A 22,231-nucleotide genomic window follows, 5' to 3' on the forward strand; every position below is an offset into this window, starting at 1 on the left:
AAATCTAACCGATCTTTCTTGCCAGTGACAAATGAATCACCTAAATAATAAGATGATAATGTCAGATGAGAGAATCATATAGACAACTTGGAAAAAAGTCAAAGCAAATCCCTCCATTCCAGCTGCAGCTAGAGTGGCCCAGTAGATAGAGTGATAAACTTGGAACCAAAAGATCCCAAGTTCAAATCCAGACTCCGATACTTATGAGCTGTATCATTTTGAGTAAGTCACTTAATATCTGTTTGGCTCAACTTCCTTGGCTATAAGAATAATAGCACCTGTCTTTCAGGGTTGTAAGGATCAAATGAGATAACATTTGTAAAGCGCCTAGCGCAGAATAGGCACTATATACATATTAACTGCTATTATTTTTATTAATCTTTTCTGATTTCCCCATTGACACTCAGTGAGCCAGTAGTTCAGAAAATCAAAGAAGACATTTCATTTCCCCAGCAGAAAGAAAGGTAGAGATCGTGAAGAGAGATGGTGAGCAGAGACACTGCAAGGTGGGTGATGGCTAAACAAGCTTTTCTGTTTCACTTATGAAAGTTTGCAATGGTTTTTCCCATCAACCCCTTCCTCTAGACCTCTTGTTGAAGTTAGAATGTCTTCTGGGAACATTCTGACAAATGGAAAAAGTATGTGAGGATTCCTCTCGCTGTACACAATAATTATGGTTCTAACAAATTAACTACAAATCAAATTTTAATTTAAAAAATCCCAGATAAGCTATTTATTGCGTACTTGTCCTCCAGCAAGCCCTTTACTCTCATTATGCAGCTTTCTCCTCAGTTATGAAATTCAGCATTGGAGGAAATATTCGCTCTCTACTACTCCTTCCTGTTTTAAATATGATGATCCTTTATCCTAGTAGGCTGGAGCTGGAAGGAGCTTAGAGAACATCTCTGACTTTATTTTACAGATGAAGAAACTGATGTGTATAAACCCCAAAGTTATAGCCCTAGCTAGTGGCAGAGGGAACAAGGACCCAACAGTTCTGATTCCTACTCCAGTGACTTTTTCACTCTGAAATCCAAATGCAGGGTGGTCTGTGTGGTTTGTTGCCAATGTGCTAGCTGTCATCCCTGCAGGAAAGGAGCAGGTGACAGGACACCCTGACCTTCACTTACAAGTCTAACACGGCAAGGAGTCACATGGAAAGTTAAAGGGGGAAAGAATACAATATAGCTCCCCAATAAAATGTAACTAAGGAATAGAGCACTATATTTGGCTCCTCAGATCCTAGATTTAGATCAGAAGGTATCATCTAATTTAACTCTTTCATTTTAAAAATAATGAAACTGAGGGCCAACTTGCTCATGGTCATCTAGCTAGTTAGGTGTCAGAGGCAGGATCTGAAGAGGTCTTGTTGTCTCTGGAGAAGATAAATAGGGTTTAATTCCTGGGTTCACTTCCTGTGTGACCCTGGGCAAACCGTGTAACCTTTTGGCCAGAAAAGGGCTGAATTTAACAGCTTTGCTTCTCCAGGGGCATCTGCCCTGTCCTATCAACTCCAGGACTGCTGCCTCTCATCAACAGCAACTAATGCCTCACTTCCTCTATAGGAGGAAGTCGAAGTGGAGAGGGACTTGGTGGAGTGGCTTTCAAGTGTGAGGCAAGTTGAGTGATGAAGTGTGCCCGTGACAGGTGATCAAAATACTTCTGAGGGTGACAGGCTGGATCGGCGGGTGTCATCCTCAGAACATGAGCTGACAGGCTTTGGTCTAGCACATTTCAAGCCGTGCTTGAGAAAAGCGTGCTAGGGAATTTGGGGGGAAAGCAATGTAGCTGCAAGAGAAGCCTGGGAAAGTACCTATTAAAAGAAGTGGCAGACGCAAGTGTGGGGTGAGGACCAAATCACTACATTTTTAATCTCTCTACAGGAGGTATCTGGAACGCTATAAATGAGAGCACAAAGTAAGTTCTATTGTCATCCCAGAAAGCCGCAAACAGCTTGCCAGTCAACAACTCATAGGAAGCTTTCTCTGAAAAGTATTTTGATACATCCCCTTTTCCTCACTCACATGGCCACCACTCTCTCCTCACCTCACCTGGACTATTGCAGAAGGCTCCCAATTGGTCTCCCTGTCTTGTCTCGTCAATTCGTCATCCATAAGCACCAGACTGATATTCCTAAAACAGATTTGAACATGTGATTTTCCTGTTATCTCTGGATGCAAATATTATCTCCTGTCTTTGGTTCTTAAAGCTCTTCACAGCCTGGCTCTCCAAATGTATTATATAGCTAGGACTTCCCTTCACAAGTTAAACTGGACTTCCTCATAAATGTCATCCTATTTGTCTTCTCTTTGCCTTTGAAGTGGATGTGCCCATGCCTGAAGTGCCCTTCCTTCTCATCATCTTAGAATTCCTGTCAGGACCCTGCCAGGGCCAAGGAATCCATCACCTAGTGGCCAACCCACCTGGGGTCTTCTGTCCATTGTGCTCTTTCTGCTGGAGTTCTCAGGGATGATTGTCCAGAGGTTAGTAAAGGTTCTGGATGGAGGCTAGCGCCTTCCCAAGAGTTCCTGATCTCAAACATCGTTCTGGTGGCAAAAATATATCTTCTGTCCAAGATCCAGCCTGGCTAATGAAAGAGGAGCACAATGGGTGAAGACCAGCGGTGGGATGGCCACTAGGTGATGGATTCCTTGGCCCTAGCAACCTAAGGAATCCAGAAAAATACAAATTGGCCCTTGGTTCTGCACAGTTCATTTCTACTTCTGCAGTGATGGCAGGAGAGAGGTGGCAACACCCGGGAGGCTATCAGCCTTAGTCAATAAGCAATCATCAAAAGCCTACTGTGTGTTGGGGATTCTAAAGTGAAAATAAAACCATGCTGGTCTTCAAGGAGCTTACCTTTTACCTGGAAAAAACAACATATGCACAAATGCTGAGTAATTTGGGTGAGGGCATTAGGAAGAGAACTTACCTTGGGATAGGGTGGGCTAAGGAGGGAGTATCAGGATAGGCCTGAGTTGAGTCTCAAGGAAACTGAGACCCAGGTAGGGGAGACTGCAATGTTCTGGGTGTTTTCTGCAAATGGCATCAAATAATGGCCTTAGGGGTAATGATTAAGGACCTAATGCTCCACCATGACTGCTGAATTCTCAGTAAATATTAACATACTGACTACTTGAATGGTGTCTGGGAAAAATAAGGCAGCCAACTTTCTGTCTTCAGGGACAGCTGGACTGGGAGCAGCGCACAGCTGATTTGTGGACAATCACTGCATCAATTTTCAGCTTCCCCAGCTTCCCTGGACTTTATGCTTCTTACTTGTTCTTCTCCTTCCCGCCCTCCCTCCTTTTCTTTCTCTCTCTCCTTCTATTTCTCTCTGTCACTTTCTCTATCTGTCTCTCTGTCTGTCTCTGTCTGTCTCTTGTTCTCTTTCTGTCTTTGTGTGTCTCTCTGACTTTCTCTGTGTCTCTGTCTCTCTCTCTCTCTCTATGTTTGTCTGTCTTTCTTTCTCTGTGTCTGTCTGTCTGTCTGAGATCTCTCAGTGCTTCTACTTGCATGGAGAGGCCAAGCATGTATGGTATAAAGGACAAACTCAAATTATCATTAAAGTGGATTCTAAGGCCATGGATAAACCCAAAGCACTATGGGGCCCCTATCCTCCAGGAAGTGTTTCCTTTCTCGGTGCTAACCAATGATGGTGCCAGGACCCTGGTGGTTTGAGCAGGGTGTTTGTGGAATTGTCTCGGTCATTAATTCTCAGAATATGCTCCTTGGACCAATGGCCCTATTCTGAAGGCGAGTCTTCAATATGACAAACATTTATAGCATAGCCTCCGTAATAGCATTTTTGCTGTGAATAATTTAACTCTTGGTATTAAACATAATCAATTTTACTTGTCATTTTATGATATGGCTCCACCCTCTCTATTTAGACTTATTTTTCATCATTCTCCATTAACACATCTTATGTGTGTTTTCTCATTGACTCAAATTCAGCCTTCTGTTTTCCATGTCTGATGTTTAAAAGCCTCACATTTGGGTGTATGCTCTCTTTCCATCTTTCAGAATTCCTAATTTCTAAAGTTCAGCTCTCCCTCCTTACAATGCTAGTGGACACTGCCTTTTCTTTCCTTCAATGAACTTGAATTTATTTTCCTTTATACAGGGTGCACTGGCCCATCTTCAGGAACTTGAGCATGAGGAAATAAATTATCTGTCCATGATAACAAATAAAATGAAAAATGACCCCCAGTGGAGTCTAGTCATGTGTCAGGTACTGGGCTATATACAGGGGTACAAATGCAAAAACAAAACAACTCCATCTAGGTGGCACAGTGGTTAGAGCACCAGTCCTGAAGTCAGAAGGACCTGAGTTCAAATCTGGTCTCAGACACTTAACATTTCCTGGCTGTGTGACCCTGGGCAAGTCACTTAAGCCCAATTGCCTCAGGAAAAAGCAAAAGACAAAAACAAACAAACAAATGCTCCTGTTCTCAAGGAACTTATGTTGTACTGTAGCTAAAATGAATACAAATATATACATTTATATACATATATATACACACACAAAACAGAGTAAACATAAAATAATTTTGATTAGAGACTAATGGTAGTATTTGAATCACTTTCCTCACAAAGCTCAATGAAAAAAGTGCCTTTTCCTTGTAATATGATATTTAAATCTGATATATCATTATGATTATTTTATTTAAAGGATCCAAAGAGGATCCTTTGGATTTTTATCTTTGGATCTGTTACTGACTTTATTTGGTTGCATGTATAACTTATTGATTGCTCTTCTATCTTTTTGTTATGTTATTAGAGATATAAAATTTCCCCAAAGAATTGCTTTAACTGCATCTTATAAACTATAATTTCTCATCAGTATAATTTCCTTTAATAATATTTTGTTTATGATCCATTATTCTTTTATCTAATCATTATTTAGGAGTAAATTATTTTAATCTCTATTTAAACAAGTCATTTGTTCACATTACCCTTTAAAAATACAATTGTATTGTTTTATATTCTGTAAAGAATATGGTTATTATTTCTCACTTCTGCATTTGAGTTCTTAATCTTGTAGTATATGGTCAACTTTTATCAAAGCAAATATGGTATATTCCTGAGAAATAGGGATAGTTCTTAAAATTCCCATTCAGTAGTCACCAAAAGTCTATCATATCTAGTTTTGTTGTTATTGTTCATTCTCGTCATATTCTTAACTTCTTTCATTTTTTTGATTGCATTTTTCTAAATATGGGGCATGTTGCAATCTTTAACAATTCCTGATTTGCTAATCTAGGTTTTCCAGCAAACAATTAAAATTGTTTTTTAAGTACTTAGATTCTATATGCTTTTTGGTATCTATGTGTTTGATACTAATATTGTTTCATTATCTATGATGCCTGTAGATACATTATACTTTTGCTGCTTGTTTCTCTCAGTCTTATCTGTTTTTACTATTGCTATGTCTGAGTTAAAGTTGGCTACTCCTGCTCTTGTTACAGATTCTGCTGATACATAATAACGTTTCACCTCCTCATTTTAAATATACATGATTTTAATGTTTCCTGCAAAGGTCCAGAAAAAGAATATGGAAAGGCTACAAAGCACTGAAAATTGTTTAAAAGCTAAATAAAAGAATTAAGGGGAAAGATTACTAAAGGAATAAATTACCTAGAACAGAAACTGAAGAAACTTGGTCACACCCATGGAAACTCTGAAAAAAAGAAAAGATGAAACAGGGATAGAAATTCACTGACACAATAAGATATCAAAGTAATGTCATAAAAGATGAATATTAAAAAAAAGAACATATAAGATGCTGTGGTTTCAATCATGTTTGACTTTATGACCTCATTTGGGGTTTTCTTGGCAAAGAGACTGTAGTGGTTTGCCATTTCCTTCTCTAGTTCATTTTATAAATAAGGAAACTAAGCAAACAGGGTAAGTCACTTGCCCAGCTAGTTAAGTTTCTGAGGCCATATCTGACCTCAGGGAAATAAGTCTTCCTGATTCGAGTCCCAGTGCTCTATTCATTGAACCATCTAGCTGGCTAAATATAAGATAGCTACCATCAAAATCTAAATATTTTTCTTGAGTTTTTTTCCTTGGAATTCTTTTATGCCACAAAAGGCAGCAAGGTGGCACAGTGAATAAAATGCTGGGTCTAGTCAGGAAGATCTGAGTTCAAATCCTGTTTTGAATACTGTCTTCCAAGTTTTCCTCATGGGTAGAATGGGGATAAAAATAGCACTACTTAGCGGGATCAAATAAGATAATATTTATCTCACCACAGTATCTGGTGAATGGTAGGTATATAAAAAAATTCTAACTATAATATTTTTTACTGTATCAGAAGTTTTCCTTTGGACACAAAACAATTCCTTGTCTTACCCCGTTTGAATACCAAAATTGAATCATTGTTGAGAGCCTTTTAGAAATGGCTAATGAGTGTCTTTTGGGGGGAATTTTGGGGGAATGTCTGCCCCTTCTAAAGTTAGTTTTAAGCCTTCTTTGACTTGGTACACACTTCTTGGATCCAGAAGTTTTTGGTAGGGAAACCTCTTAAGTGGTTAGCAAGAAACCTCTACTGTGATAAATGCTGGGGTGATTGGTGAGGGATTTGGGGGCTTTCCCCTTCCCTACTTTAGTTTCAAGCTTTGACTCAGTAACACCATGACATCTTTCTGACTAAGAAGCCTACCGAGGGATCAAGATTGCTACAGGGGTGGAGTTGGGCGAGTCACTTAGAACAGTGTCAGGCAAAAGGCTTCCTAAATATTTGTTGATTTCCTTAGTTTCCCTGGAGCTTAATTTCCCAATTTATAAAACAAGGAGATTGAATTTGGTACCCATCAGTTAGAGAGAGTTGACAGTGTCCTAAAGCAAAACACTCAGATGGCTCAGAGACCAAACTGCTTCTTCTTTTGTGCCCTCCTGAATACCCACAATCATCTTCTAATGGAAAGGGCAGAGTCAAAACCACCCCACTCCATTTTGACTCTGATTCCTTAATTAGGTGACAATATTTGTCGGTCAATTAATCTATCAAAAGACGGGTTGGCTGTGCCAGGAGTCTGATAGGTTAAGGGACTTGGCCAGCGCCCCGGGAATGTTCTATCAATCAAATTGAGAAGGGATAGGATTCTAGAACTTTGAGTAACTGTGGAACTCTGACTGAATGAACCCTTTGAGAAGAGACTAACTGAGGAGCTTAGATTTAGCTTCAGAAAGTGGACCTTCTCTTTTCCTCCCATTTTGACTGGGGGAGAATCTTCCAGCTTTAAAGGGTCCAGAGGATGTGAAACTTTCCCTCAGAGACCTAAGATGTGTCCCCAGATCAGTGGATGACAGTGTCTACATTATGAGAAGTCAGGAATAGCCTGGACTCATAGGCTTTAACAGAAGCCCATCAAAAAATGGCTAAGGGGAACTTTTTGAACACCTTGCAAATGGGAGAAAAGGCTGTCCAGCAGCCAATGGCTTATTTGCCACTAGTGTTCTTCAAGCTGGAGTTCACTTTCCTCTGGACTCTTAATGTACTGGGGAGGGTGTGTCCCGGGGCTTTTTGTGCTCACTGTTCTTATTGTATGTAGCACCTTTAATACCTTTCTTTTCTTTATTGATTTTTAAAAATTATTTTTTATTTAAAAAAATTAGAGAAAAGGAAAACAAAAACAAAACAGATCTTTTCATGTGCCCAGCAAAACATCAGGGAGGATTCGAAATAAATAATAATAAATTACCAGCTCAAGAAAGGATATATAATAGTAGAAAAAATTATATTCGTGAGTGTCCATCTTTTTCTATACTTCCTTGTAGATTGTTCTTTTGTCTTCTGCTGTGTATTTTTTTTTTACTTCATTCCTTTTTCTTTTATCTTCTCCTCCTCCTCCAAGCAGGCTACAGTTAATCACAGATACACACGCACAAACATGCCCCCCCCCAAACATCTTATATATATATACATTCACACCTACCCACAAACCCACCCACATAAATCTATATACCTAAAGCAACATGCATACATATCTACACATTCAAACACACACACACATAATAAACACACGCAGATTTATCCAGTTATAAACCTGCATCTAAAACAATATTAGTATGGCTGATATATAATATGTATTTCTTTTTTGATTGAATCTTTAAGTTTCCTTTGATCCAGCAGTATTACTGCTGGGCTTATATCCCAAAGAGATTTTAAGAAGAGAAAGGGACCCACATGTGCAAAAATGTTTGTGGCAGCCCTTTTTGTAGAGGTTAGAAACTGGAAACTGAGTGGATGCCCATCAATTGAGGAATGGCTGAATAAATTGTGGTATATGAATATTATGGAATATTATTGTTCAGTAAGAAATGACCAGCAGGATGATTTCAGAGAAGCCTGGAGAGACCTACAGGAACTGATGTTGAGGGAAGTGAGCAGGACCAGGAGATCATTCTATACTTCAACAACAATGCTAGATGAGGATCAGTTCTGATGGACGTGGCTCTCTTCGACAATGAGATGATTCAGACCAGTTCCAATTGATTAGTGATGAACAGAACCAGCTACGCCCAGCAAAACAACACTGGGAAATGAGTGTGGACCACAACATAGCATTTCCACTCTTCCTATTGTTGTTTGCTTACATTTTTGTTTTTCTTCCCAGGTTATTTTTACCTTCTTTCTAAATCCAGTTTTTCTTGTGCAACAAAATAACTATATAAATATGTAGACAAAAATTGTATTTAACATATACTTGAACATATTTAACATGTATGGTACTGCCTGTCATCTAGGGGAGGGGGTGGGTGGAAGGAGGGGAAAAGTTGGAACAGAAGATTTTGCAAGAGTCAATGTTGAAAAATTACCCATGCATATGTTTTGTCAATAAAGCTTGACTTTGTCTAAAATCAATTATTACTAGCCATTCTTTTTTTTCTAATAAATTTGACTCCTGATCCTTGTTGTAGGGTTTATGAATATGTTTTTCCTATGCCTGCTAGCTCTTCTGCTTCAATTCTGCTCCTTAACTTGTTTTGCTATTACTTAACCCTCCAATCAGCCATAGATCCCTCCCTTGTCTTCTTCTCCCATCCTTTGCTTCCCCTTCCTCCCCATCTTTCCCCCTTACTTCTTTTTAGATTTTGGAGGATGCTATACCCTTCATGGTATATTTGTAGTGTTGCCTATTTAACCCATTTCCAATGTAAGTAGGTTTTCAGAATTTATGAGCCCTCCTCTCCTCTCTAATGCCCCTGTGTCTATTCTTCCTCTGCATCTCACTTGTATAATTACATAATTATTATTTGTGTAACATATTTACATAACTATTATTAATATGTATAACCTAATTACATAATTTGCTTTTTAGAGTTAAATCATACTCAACTCTGCCCCAATCTTTCTGTTAAATTATCCAATTGCTGAAGTCAATCGTAAACACATGGGATCCATTTCCATATAAAAACATAAACAATTTGTCCATGTTAAGTTCCTTGAAACTGATCTTTGTCATTATTTTTTCCCCTGAGGCATTTGGGGTTAAGCGACTTGCCTAGGGTCACACACCTAGGATGTGTTAAGTGTCAGAAATCAGATTTGAACTCGGGGTCTCCTGACTTCAGGGCTGATGCTCTATCCATTAGCGGCTGTCCCTTGTCATTGGTTACTTTTTCTATTGAGTTAGAATTTGGTTGAAAGAAAATCCTGAAAATCTGCAAATTCATTGAGTGTCCGTTTTTTCATTTGCTATTATAATTTTTCTGAATATGTTATTTTTGGCTACAGGCCTAGGTCTTTTGATTGCCAGTATATAAGATTCCGGGGCCTGTGGTCTTTTATTGTGGCTGCTGATGATATCCCTTTCTAAAAGCTCTGTAAGGTTAGCTGACTAAATGATTTTCAACTAAGAGTCAGTTTTAGCAGGACCTAACATATAGTAAGCACTTAGCAAATACTTGTTATCTGGTTGATTTGATAATCTTTGGGGAACACACATGACCAAAAATGGTGGGGGGCTCAAGCTAATGGCATTAGGGAAAATTAGCTATGACTCTGTGACTTTCTGGTGTATAGAATCCTGAAAGGGAGATAGTTTAACTCTGGAGATCTGACTCCTCAGGGATAAATGGGAACTGGATGAGGATATTTCAGTTTATTTGGGCCACAGATGAAACCTCAGTCCTAGGAATCAGCCAGGAGTTTCGATATGATGCATATCCTTCAGCAAGTGTTGTGCTCTTGCATGTCACTCTAAAAAGGGCCAGAACAGAAGCCCAATATTAGGGACAGTGCTCCCGTTCACTCCTTCTCCACCATGAGCCTACCACTCACCTAGAGTCCACGCTTAATTAGAAAGGCTTTGGGAATAAAAATAATGATATATTTCTGTAGCATTTGAGTATTTGAAAGTATTCTCCTTCTCCAAATCCTGTTTGGTAGGAAAAATAGGTATTCTCTCTCGCATTTTTATAAATAAGGGAACTGAGGATCTAATAAGGGGACTCACTCACAATCAGCCGTCCCCCAGATAATGTCTGAGGCCAGATTTCAGCCTGATCCAGTGCCCTCTGGCCCACACTGCCTTTAAAAAGCCTCGACCTCCCAATGGGAAATAATTGTTCTGATCTTGTGAAAACACATTCTTGAATCCACAATCCCATTTTATTATTGGGTCGGGTTTTTTTTTCCCACCCACTCATCACCTCTCTTGCTTGGTGTGGCAGGATCTCTCTCACCCTAAGCCCGTTAGCTGTGCAACAAAAAGTCCCCTGCACCTCTAGCCAAATAGCACATCAGCTTTCTGGGAAGGAATACAAGATTACCTTCACACACACACACACACACACACACACACAAAATTTAAGTCCTCCCTTCTCTTTCCTAGCCTTACTTTTACATTTTAACTTTTTCCCTAATTAACAAAAATCTATTTTCCCCTTTCTACACTTTGAAAAAATAAAAATTAAAACTAAACCTATACATCAAATATATATAGTTAAGCAAAACAAATTCCCACATGGGCTATGATTAATACAAATATATATAATTCTGCACTGGGAGTCCATCATTGAATCAAGAGGTCCCAGCCTTCTATTAATTTATTTATTTTAAAATAGTATTTTATTTTTCTAAATACATACAAAGATAATTTTCAACATTCACCTTTACAAAATCCTGTGTTCCAAATTTTTCTCCCTCACTCTCCCCCTCCCCTTTTCCCCAAGATGGCAAGTAATCCAATATAGATTAAACATGTGCAATTCTTCTAAACATATTTCTATATTGATCATGCTGCACAAAAAATGTCAGATCAAAAGGGGAAATACACGAGAAGAAAAAACCTAAGCAAATAACAAAAATAGGTGAAAATACTATGCTTTCATTCACATTCAGTTTCTATAGTTCTCTCTCAGGACGTGGATGGCACTTTCTATTACGAGTCTATTGGAATTGCCTCAAGAGACCTCACTGTTGAAAAGAGCCAGGCCCTTCAGAGTTCATCATCACATAATCTTATTACCGTGTGCAATATTCTCCTGGTTCTGCTTACTTCACTTAGCATCAGTTGCAGATTTTTCTGAAATCAGGCTGCTTATCATTTCTTATAGAATAATAATATTCCATGACATTTATGTACCATCTTATTTGCCCATTCCTCATCTCAATTTCCAGTTCTTTGCCACTGCAAAAAAGGCCCAGCTTTATTTTTTAAAAGAACTAGTAGCATATGAACACAGGTCTCTATTCCCTTCTCCCGTTTTGAAGCTAATTATGCCGAGTTCTGCTTTAGGTATGGGGAATATCTGGCATCCCCCACAATGTGTGGACCTGGCCCTTGGGTCACGTTTCCAAGGTTACATTTCTTCTGAGGGTGCCCCACGGGCACAGGTTGGTCTCTAAATTCCCTTCTGAGATTCTGTGATCCTCATAATGCCACAAGGCCCTTTGCCTTTTTTCCTGATGTCCCTTCTTTCTATGAAAATGAATGAAGTGGGATATTAGGGTATGGAAAGAAGAAAGGATTTGGACTTAAACGATCCTGGATTCTGAGTGTGATCATAGGCAAATTACATAACCTCTCTGGGTCTCAGTCTTCTCATCTGTGAAATGAGAGTACTGGTTGGTCTAGGTGGTTTCTTCCATTCTGTAATTGGTTACAGTATACTTATATCAAGGAAAATGTATTACTGAATGATTTTGTTTTACAAAGGCGATTTACTCATCTCCAAGTTTAAAGGTGATATGGTGCAGAATGAAAATGTTTTTATTTTTTCTTTTCATCTTGGCCAAAAAGGGAATTTATTTTCCTCCATTAAACATTTTTGTTATAAGGGTTCTGTGGTGTTCTTCTTTTTTTGTATAATATGATGATTCTCTGTGAGAGCAGGTTTCTCAGGGGAGAGTCTCTGGAGGCAGCCTTAGTTTCGGTTCAGAGTAATAATCACCTCAAATACAGCCAGCTGATAAAGTCCAAATGTTTATTTTCTCCTTCCAAGTCTTGTCTCTTTCCTTGGGCCTGATTAGCTTTCTTAGAGGCCTCTCTCCCTCCTTGGTTCCAAGAGCTCTTGCAGCTTGTCCTTTGTGGCCTCCAGCTCCCTCTGAATCTTGGTTCTGAATCTTCACAACTATAACCTCCACTCACTCCCGGCTCTCAATCTCCCAGAGTGCTCTTTGGCCCTGAGAGCTTCTTGCTTATATGCTGTACATTGAGTACACACCAATCATTATATCACTGGGAAACCATTATTTGTTATAGGATTAAATCAATTCTAAACTAGATTTAAACATTGTCTCCTCAATACCACTTAGTACCTTGTTTCAAGTTCTGGCCCATAACATCTCCTTGTAGGATCAGATCAATCATACGAAACCATGCTAAATTAGATAATTATTGTCTCTATCAATTCTAATGACAACACTTTGTAAAGATTCCAACAGGGTTCTATTTTTGTTTCTCTTTTTCCTGGGGAAGGGGACAATAGGGCGTTGGGAGAGAAAAAATTGTTGTTAATGTGAAAAACAACAGATTAAAAATAAAAAGAGCCTATAGACATAGATATGGTACTTTGGGCCTCACAGATCAAAGATACAAAGATGGACATCAAGCAAAGAAAACTCTAATAAACAACAATCTAATGTCATCTTGGGATAAGTTAAGAAAGGCATAGCTTCTAGGAATAGGGAGTTGATAGTCCTGATGTAATCTTCTTTGATCAGGCCTGAACCAAAGGTTGAGATCCTAGCCGTAGAGGTACCTAGAATCATACTGAAAAAGTAGGGTGAAGCATGGGAAAAGACTACAGTAGTTCTTCAGGAAAGCAAGTACCATCTGACACTTTCTCAAGCAATAAGCACAAAGCTCTCAATATCTGATAACTTTCTGAATGAGCCAAGCTAAAATGAGCCAATCAGATCACTAGCATCAGAATTTCTCCCTGTGATGGTTGATATAGAGCTAATCTATTTCTGGGCAAGAAGCTAACTAAAACGCTACACAACAAACAAGGCTATTCCCTATCTATCTGTATTTTTGCTTTCCTAATTGTCTCAGTTGGGAAGGACAGAAGCCATTGATAGTTTTTGACCACTTGATATGACTCCAGAGGAGTCATACTAACCATGTATATATGAGTATATCATTTGTAGGGCTGTCCCAGTTCTCCTCTTTTCAAACCTCAAGCCCTCTACAACACCAGGATAAATCTTCATAAAATATAAAATGCATCACATCACCCTCTTATTCAAAATCTTCATTGTCTTCTCACAGCCAGAATGACAAACTCATGGAATCTTAGAGTTGGAAGGGACCTAAGGGCTACATTGTCCAATACTTAGGTGGATAAGAATATACTCTATAACAGGGGAAAACTTCTGAGTGAGGGAGAACCAGATTATATATCACTGGGAAATGTTTAATGAGATAAATAAAGATATACTACAACATGGATAATAATAATTTATGTTTTTCTGAGTTAGCATGGTACCTTCGGAGATCCATTTGCTCTATGATATATTTGACAAATGGCCATTCAGTGAGGGAGCATCTAATATGTTTCCTTCCTCTATGATCTTTTTGGATAATGTAATGATTAGAAAGTTTTTCTTTATATCAAGTCAAAATATCTCTTTTGGAAATTTCTACCCATGATTCTGCCATCTGGGATCAAGCACAACAAGACGATTCCCTCTTCTTGTGGCAGTCTTGATAGCATGTTCCCTTTGGGTCTTCTCTCTGGGCTAACCATCTCCAGTGCCTTTAGCTGATCTTCAGATGGCCTGATCTCAAGGCTCTTCATCATTCTTGTTGTACTCCTCCAGACACACTCTAGATTACTCCTAGTCTTGCAAATCAATCAATCAAACAGGATTTATTAAGTAACCTAATATATCCCAGGCACTGTGTTAAATGCTGGATGGTGGTACCAAGAACTGAATACAATGTCTTAGATATGGGTGGACCAGAGCAGTGAGACCACCTTCCTTTTAGTCTTGGAAATTTGGCAGTTCTTGTTATAGTCTCAGTTTCTATTAACTTTCTTCTGCTTTAGCTGTTCTCATGTAAGATGGCTGCCATATCACATTGTCAACTCATATTAAAATCAATGCAAACTTCATTTCAAACCTCTGTAGTCAGGTTTCAACTTATCTTTCCAATCCTATCTACTACTGTACAAGCCAAACCATCTACTCTAGCCAGCCTGGTCTAAGGATCACTCCTTTTCCCCTCATCCTCCCTATCTCATTCCATTCCAACAAAAAGAAAAAGTGTCAGGCCCTTTTCCCTTTCCAAAGCTACTCATCCTGCTACCCAGAATGCCTTTCCCTTCCTATACTCATCAATGAGTCTGATCTTTATTTCCAGGTCTACCTTGGGTTCCATGTCTTTTCTGAAGCCTTCCCTGACTTTTTCATCTCAAGATACTCTCACTCTTCTGAATTACCATGGTGCTCATGGCTTCATTTGAATATTAATCAATATGTAAGTAATAGTTTTACCGATTTGCTTGATTTTCCCAGATTTAGGAGCTTTATCTTGAACTTTGTGGCTTCTTACATTGTCCCTAGTGAGCATCTTTGGTAGGTGAGTACCAAAGCACTTGGGGCTGGAATTATTGATGCAGAGATAGCTTGATGGAGTGGGGAATTGGGGATCAGAAGAGATCTGTCTTCATGTCCCTCGTGACACTTGTTAAACATGTGATCTAAGTGATTTTATGTCAGTTTCCTCATCTATGAGATGAAGATATGAAGAATTCTTTGATTTTGGAGAGTCTCAAACAAGTTTATGTATATATAAAATGCCATAGAAATGTTGAATCATGTACTAAATTTGGAGTCCTTAATTCCAGGATTCAAATTCCAACTCTGTGCACAAGATATGTAATCTCTGCAGGCCTCAGTTTCTTTAAATATAAAAGAGTCTAAAACACAGCTTGTTTGGAGCCTTAAGACTGGCCAATGGGGAGCTGGAAGGAGCTGGAGTCAGGAAAACAACTTCCAATTCTTGGCCTCAGATACTTCCTCACTGTGTGACCTTCGGCAAGTCAGTTTACACCTATTTGTCTCAGTTTCTTCAATGGTAAATATGGAGCTAAGAATAGCACTTACCTCTCAAGGTTCTTATAAGGAAAGAATTGAGATAATAATTGTAACAAAACTAATGCAGACAAGATTAGAAGGGAAGCAATAAACTGGGAAAATATTTTTACAGTCAAAGGTTCTGATAAAGGCCTCATTTCCAAAATATATAGAAAATTAACTCTAATTTATAAAAAATCAAGCCATTCTCCAATTGAAAAATGGTCAAAGGATATGAACAGACAATTCTCAGATGAAGAAATGGAAACTATTTCTAATCATATGAAAAGATGCTCCAAGTCATTATTAATCAGAGAAATGCAAATTAAGACAACTCTAAGATACCACTACACACCTGTCAGATTGGCTAAGATGACAGGAAAAAATAATGATGATTGTTGGAGGGGATGCGGGAAAACTGGGACATTGATGCATTGTTGGTGGAGTTGTGAACGAATCCAACCATTTTGGAGAGTAGTTTGGAACTATGCTCAAAAAGTTATCAAACTGTGCATACCCTTTGATCCAGCAGTGTTACTACTGGGATTATATCCCAAAGAGATTATAAAGAAGGGAAAGGGACCTGTATGTGCACGAATGTTTGTGGCAGCCCTTTTTGTAGTGGCTAGAAACTGGAAACTGAATGGATGTCCATCAGTTGGAGAATGGCTGAATAAATTGTGGTATATGAATATTATGGAATATTATTGTTCTGTAAGAAATGACCAACAGGATGATTTCAGAAAGGCCTGGAGAGACTTACACGAACTGATGCTGAGTGAAATGAGCAGGACCAGGAGATCATTATATACTTCAACAACAATACTACATGATGACCAGTTCTGATGGACCTGGCCATCCTCAGCAATGAGATCAACCAAATCATTTCCAATGGAGCAGTAATGAACTGAACCAGCTACGCCCAGAGAAAGAACTCTGGGAGATGACTAAAAACCATGACATTGAATTCCCAATCCCTATATTTATGCCCACCTGCACTTTTGATTTCCTTCACAAGCTAATTGTACAATATTTCAGAGTCTGATTCTTTTTGTACAGCAAAATAACGGTTTGGTCATGTATACTTATTGTGTATCTAATTTATATTTTAATGTACTTAACATCTACTGGTCATCCTGCCATCTAGGGGAGGGGGTGGAGGGTAAGAGGTGAAAAATTGGAACAAGAGGTTTGGCAATTGTTAATGCTGTAAAGTTACCCATGTATATATCCTGTAAATAAAAGGCTATTAAAAAAACACCTTTAAAAAAAGAGATAATAATTGTAAAAAAGTATTTAGCACAGGGCCTGGGATGCAGCGGGTGTGATACAGATGCTTATTCCTTTCCACAACTGAGATTAAACATGTAAAGCGCTAAAGTTTCCTCAGTTTCCTCAACTGTAAAAATGGAGCTAAGAACAGCATCCGTCTCTCGAGGTTTTTGTAAGGAAAGAATTGAGATAATAATTGTAAAAAGTGTTTAGCACAAGGCCTGGGATGCAGCGGGTGTGACACAAATGCTTACTCCTTCCCGCAACTGAGATTATACATGTAAAGCCCTGCACAGAACGTAAAGTATTATATCAATATCAGCTTATTTTATAACAATAACAGCTGATATTTATGTAGTGATAAAAATGTCAGCTTATTTTGTAACAATAACAGCTGATATTTAGTGCTTTAAATTTGCAAATCAAACTTATGAATCTAAATACATAAATCTCCATATGCTACCTCATTTAATATTCACAAGGATACGGTGAAGGAGGTACTATTATCATCACCCCCATTTATAGGTGGATAAACTGAGCCTCAGAGAGGTTATAAGGCTCACCCAGTCACGCATAGCTCATGCGTGTCTGAGGCAGGATTTGAACTCTGGTCTTCCTGACTCTGAACCTGGCGCCCTCCTACTTCCACTGCGGTCCCATCTTGACCGAACCACCCAATGCACGGTATTTGGCCACGGCCACGACATTTAAGAGACCCGGAGCGCAAGATGCTCGTCAGCTTGTCCGGGAAGCCGGGAAGGAGCTCCAGCTCCGGGTGCTTCTACATGGACCCCCCTCCCCCCCACTCTGCGTGTGAACGTCCTCCCTCGCACTCCCCTAACCCCCCTCTCCCTCTCCCCCCCACCCCCCGGTCTCCGGGCCGCTTTGGCGAGGGGAGGCGAGGGGCTGCTCCTGGAGCTGCGGAGCCCGGCCTTCCTTGGCCCCGCCGTGCATCCCCCCCCCCCCCGGGCCCCGGCTTCTTTTAGCCGCAGAGGGCCAGCCTCGAGTGGGCCAGCCTGGCTCCGCACTTCTCCATCCCAGGGCTTTAAGACCGAAGTCGAGCATCACGCTTTGCTTCGTTAGAGGGAGGAGGGAGGAGGATGCGGGCCGGCCTCGGAGCCCGCGGCACGTCCCCAGCAGAGCTTCGTGGGGCTCGGTCCCCGGCGCCCGGGCCGCGGGCGGCGGCGAGGGAGGGAGCCCTCCGGTGGCCCCAAGGACGGATGGTCCCGATCCCACAGGGCGCTGGCCGGGCCGGCCCGGCAGCCAGCGCCCAGCGAGGGGGGAGGGGCTTGGACCGCAGCCGGCCGAGGAACGCTAAGAAACCGTGCTTGTCACGTGGTGTGCCAGGCCCTGGCCCGTGCCCTCGGGGAGCTTCCCTTCTACCGGGATGGAGGGAGGGAGGGAGGGATAGAGGAGAGGAGGGGAAGGAGGGAGGAAGAGAGACAGAGAAACAGAGAGACACAGAGAGGAGACAGAGAGGAGCAGAGACAGAGATAGAGAGAGAGAGACAGAGATAGACAGGGAGAGACAGAGAAAGAGACAGAGACAGGAACAGAGAAAGAGAGACAGAGAGGGAGAGACACACAGACAGAGACAGAGAGACAGAGAGAGACATAAAGAGAGAGAGACCAAGAGACAGAGAGAGGAAGAGAGACAGAGAGACAGAAATAGAGGAAGAAAGAGACAGACAGACACAGAGACAGACAAAGAGAGAGAAGCAGAGACAGCATGACAGGGACACAGAGACAGAGACAGACAAACAGAAAGACAGAAAGACAGCAGCAGACAGAGACAAAGACAAAATGAGACAGAGACAGAGATGGAAACCAACAGATAGAAAGACAGAGACAGAATGAAACAGAGGCAGACAGAGACAGAGCTTGGCTTTGGATTGAGCCAGTGAAGTCCTGATACAAGGGTGAGATATACAGATATTGTTATACAGCTGTTATACAGAGGTTGTTATCATCTTTGGCCCTAATGTGGAAGGAGGAGACAATGTTCATGAGCTAAAGAAAGAATCACATGAATCACTGAATGTTAGAACCAGAGAAGTCTTTCGAGTTAATTTAGTCCAATTGTTGTTGTTGCTGGTGGTGTTTATCCTTTGTTCTCGAAGAGGACCATGGGAGGGATGCTATGATCTGCAAGTGAATTGTCTTGAAGTGAGGGAGGGCTGTGCAAAGTCACCCCCTCACCTTTCCCTCCAGAGCCATTGGGGTCCAATGGCCTGATATAAATTCAGGATGACTAGAGATGGCCCTTCCAATTTCCTTATTGGAATACACATGAATAAACAGGTCCATAAGTGACTTATCCAAGGTCACACACATAATGAGCCAGGTAGAGATCTAAGGCTAGAAGAGAGAGCTAGGTGTGGAGAATGAACTTGTAAGTTCCAGACTCCCGGAGTCTCAGAGTTGGGTGGGGCCTTGGGGACCATCCAGTTCAACCTTTCCCTGAACAGATTTTTTCTCTACAACATCCCCCAATAGGTGACCATGTAGCATCTTTTTAAAGACTGCTGGTGATGGGAAACCCAGTGCCTTCTGAGGAAATTTGTTCCAACTCTAGGCAGTTCTAAACATTGAGGAACCGAAGAGCTGAGGTTGGCCATCTCTTTTGTCTGGGTTCATATCCCAGGTCTAATACTTATCACCCCAGTGACTGGACAGAGGCATTTGACCCTTCTCTCCATTCTCCCTGAAAATATATTGATTAAACATGTATTCTATCTTGTTGGGTTTTCAGGTTCAGAGGGATAGGGACTGGGCTTGTGATTTCACTGATATGGGGAACTTTCAGGTGTGGAAGTGCCCTTCCCCAATGCAGCACTGTACCTTCTCTGAAACTTGTAAAATCCGGGAGAATTTAAGTGACCTGCCCGAAGTGACACAACCAGTGTATTCAGAAGTGGGCCTTGAATCCAGGTCTTCCATTCAGCCACACTGTTTCTGAATACATGACAGTTAATAGTAGTTTTAGTTTAATAATTGTAGCCAATAGTAAGTTGATTAAACCACAATTCATTAGAAATGCAATAATATTTGAATTAGCAAATAATTCCATTAAGCTTTAAAGAAATAAAGTTGTCCTTAGATGGAACACGATACCTCATTAGATAGATAGTGAGCCATCCTTCTGAAGGGGTTTTTATGTAGGGACCAGAGAGGAAAGGAAAGGGATACCCAGAGAGCAGGAATAGAGATAAAAAAAAATATGAGTAGAGAACAAAAAAAGCCAGAAGAAATTGCAGAGAAGCAGGAGAGCTTGGGATCTTACATTTTGGGTTTATTATACCCTTAAAAAGAAAAGCAAGCTGACTATAATAAAGATGTGCACTTTAATATAGGAGCCCATTCTTCTGATCTCCCATGTCAATGGAAATGCTTATTTATTTTATCCTGTGCCTGTCAAGTTCATAATAAAAAAATGAGAATTTTTAAAAAGGAAAAACGCTCAGAGACAAGATAATCACTTGGGGATTCAGGTATAAGGGAGGAGATTAATCTGAATCAACTAAAGTTAGGACTAGAAGGGACTTTAGAGATCTTCTAAACTCATTTTTTATAGTAGAAGCCGACAGGTAGAAAATGACTTACTTAGGATCACCCAGCTCTCCTCACTTCCAGACTCTGCTGCCTTCAAATCCTACCCTGGAAATTTAAGGCCATGCCTGATTTTGTTCTCCAACTTTCCCTTCCACTGAATAAATGAATGAATCTTAAGCATATAAATACCCTTCCAATAGATTTACATTTTGTTCTTCTTGGATTTCTTCCATCACAGCCCCCAAAAGGCTTCCCAAGCCCTCCATGAAGGTCAGAATAGCAAGGTGACCTCTGGGCTCCTTTTCCTTCCCAGACCAGTCCCTCTCTGAAATATCCTCCTTGCCAAAACTGTTGAGGGCAGAAGAGCAGATGTATTTATGTGATTGATACTAATCCTGCTAAGTTAATATGGCCATCCTCACTGTGGTCACTGCATGGAGGCTCCTCCTTTGTTCACATGATTTGCAGGCCTAATTGCCAATTTGCATCTAAACTATAATTGCTAATTTGTATCTAGAGTAAGCAGGCTGAGTGTTTCCTTTGATCCCTGAAGTTACCTTGATTTCTCACTTTGAAGGCCTTGGTAAATCTGCTTATTATCACCTTCTGTATATTGGCCCATCTCCTCCATGGCCTCAATCACACATCAGCTAAAAATCTTATTCACACTTTTGTATGCCTGCCTTGATTATAGCAATTTTCTATTTCTATTGCCCCCTTGCCTCTGCTTTATTTCATGACTATTGATATAATCAGAATGTCAAACAGCAGTGCTAGCCACCATCTTTCCCCCTGCTCCCCCCAAAGGGAAAACATATACGTGCCTTTGAAGAAAGAGAAGTAAAGGTCCCCAAAGAAGAACCTTTGGGGATGTGGAGAAACTTGGGATATCAATCAATCAATGGACTGATATTTATTGTGCATGTTTTATGTTTCAGCAATGAGAAAGGTGTAGAGGTGTACTTGACCCTGATGTTAGAGGATCTGGGTTTACCTCTGGGCTCTACCATTCATGCTCTGTGTGATCTTGGGCACATCATGTAGCCTCACTGGGTCTCGGTCTCTTCTTCAGGTTCATGGTTCTGGCCCAGCTCTGCCTCTTGGGATCTGACTGGCAAGATCACCGTGGCCATCAAACAGAAGAGGTGCTCACTGAGGGCTGTGGAACAGCTCGCTCTTGTCTGAGTTTCTGATATTGGAAGTAAAGAGAGACCTTCCAAATCCCAAAAACATCTACCAATGATTTGGTGGGGGAAATAATCACATATATACATAAACATATACACGCATATATACACGTGTATGTATATATATATACATATATGTGCAGATATAGACATATATGGTATTTTTGTGGTGGTTCAGTCACTTCAGTCTCTTCATGATCCCATTTGGGGTTTTCTTGCCAAAGATAATGAACTGGTTGGCCATTTCCTTTTCCAGCTCATTTTACAGATAAGGAAACAGAGGCAAACAGGATTCAGGTCATACAGCGAGTACGTTTTGAACTCAACTCTTCTTGACTCCAAGCCTGGTTCTTTATCCCCTGTACTACCTAGCTGCCTCTTTTATGCACATATATGTCTAATAGACACATGTATAAATTTATAAAGTAAAAAAATATACCATAGGATCATTGATGTAGGACTAAAGGAATTCAAAGGCCATCTAATGCAAAACTGTCATTTTATACATGAGAAATTGAGATGTAAACAGGTGGGTAACTTCCCCCAAAGTAATACCACAATACTACTCAGAGGTAGCCCTGCTGAGGGCCCAAGGTCCTCTTAAGTCACCCCTTCTCTCTAAGATCTTGGCTGCTTGGGCTATACAGGGTATATCATAAACTTTTTTTTTTGGGGGGGCA

The sequence above is a fragment of the Sarcophilus harrisii genome, chromosome 5 (genome assembly GCF_902635505.1).
Source record: "Sarcophilus harrisii chromosome 5, mSarHar1.11, whole genome shotgun sequence".
NCBI classification, from domain to species: Eukaryota; Metazoa; Chordata; class Mammalia; order Dasyuromorphia; family Dasyuridae; genus Sarcophilus; species Sarcophilus harrisii.